Here is a 1,774-nt window from a genome sequence, read left to right as displayed (position 1 = left end):
AGAAACCTGATACTAGTGATAATCATTTAGTGAATAACCACGAAAGTTCCTTATATTGTTTTTTTATTGATATTTATGAATTTGTTTTTCCTATTTATTCCAAGACTTCAATCTAATGGGTACATAGATATGGTTGTATTTATGGAAATACTTAAGTCATATACAATATCTACCCGCGAACGCGGTCGCGACTCGGACGTAAAAGTAGCCAGCCACAACGGCAGCTGCGGGCGCGCCCCGGGCGGGCTAGTCGCTTTAGTGGAAAATGGCACTTAAAAACAATTTTTTCCTGTAAGAAATAATTCGATATAAAAGTAGGTTACAGTGTGATTCCTTATATATTTAATATATTGAATGTGAAAATTTTAAATGACTTTACGTGACATTTCATAAACTGTTATTCAGGCTGAATTATTCAGTCGATAGAGTTACACGTAATAGAACTGAAAGCAGTAGAGTTCCTTGTTAAAGAGTTCGTCTAAGGAAGTGCTGCCACCTTACCTATTTCCGCCGCCAAGCAGTAATATCAGTATTACCGGTTTTGAAAGGTAAGGGTGCTGGAAATTACAGGCACATGGGATTTGTCTACTTACGTCTCAGTGTGTCTCAGATAGCTCTGAATGGCGGCACTGCAACTGTTATGTACAGGCGCATGTCTTGCTCATCCCGTCACTTGATATTAAAAAAAGGAATATTTTTTAGAAAGTTAGTAAAAATAAATTAGAGGTAATTCGACAATGACATTTTTCCAAGCGGAATGCGAGTGAAATATCGTATTTTATTTTCACGCGACACAAAAATGACACCACTAGAACATAAGAATTATTCTTTAAATCAATATGTCATACGTCATGACATAGTCATATAATCTAATAATCATCTACACCGCGTCGGCGCTGGATCGCCCGCTCCACTGGATGGACCCAAACGCTGCAACCAAATATCCATAGATATACCTAATCATTATATTCATCCGATAACGATCAAACTTTCATGAGTTGTTCTGCTCACGCCCGTAAAAGTTTCTGAATATTAAATCCCCCGCCAGACACGGGTCTCCTCCAAGGAGAGAGTCCAGCTTGTAGTATCATTAGTCATTCGATTGCGACAAAGCTGCATTCGTGAGTTTTTGGCATCCCGCCGGCAAATGTTTCGGAAGTATTAGATCGTTTTTCTTCGGGACGAGTCTCGAGTGCTGATCGAACGTGGGGAGGAAATTTACTTATATATACTTATACGTTTCTAGTGGCATTGCAACGCATACGCCGGGTACGGCTAGTTATACTATAAAGGATAATTATTGATCACTATTGGTGCGTATAAATGTGTCTTAGGCATTTACACTAACATAAGCAATCTCCGACTTGGAAGTATCCCATAATTATACGTAAAAATCGGTTCTGCAACGGCTTTAACGACTTTAATTATGAAACCTAATCTGCCCTTCCTGTCATAAACAAAGCATTTGCATTTTGGTAACTTTCGAGATATTGCCACTTAATTTTTTTTTCTATTTCATAAATGTCAATTACGTTGATTTTGCTTAACAATAAAATTGAATTATATAAAAAACCGCTTGTAGGGGGTTGTAGATATAGTTTCGTTGATTCCAGATATGTTAATAACTCAATGTCGCTAAAAATGTCGATTACACATTCCAAATTACTTCAGTGGTCGACTACGTTGTTTATGATAAGGACGGCGGCAGTAGGTTAGTATTAGAAACGGTCTATGTTATATTGCTATTTATCTAACGAAAAATTACACAAAATAA

Source organism: Hyposmocoma kahamanoa, unplaced genomic scaffold (assembly GCF_003589595.1).
Source record: "Hyposmocoma kahamanoa isolate Upper Pololo Valley unplaced genomic scaffold, ASM358959v1 63, whole genome shotgun sequence".
Lineage (NCBI taxonomy): Eukaryota > Metazoa > Arthropoda > Insecta > Lepidoptera > Cosmopterigidae > Hyposmocoma > Hyposmocoma kahamanoa.
Note: the sequence above shows the minus strand (reverse complement) of the source record.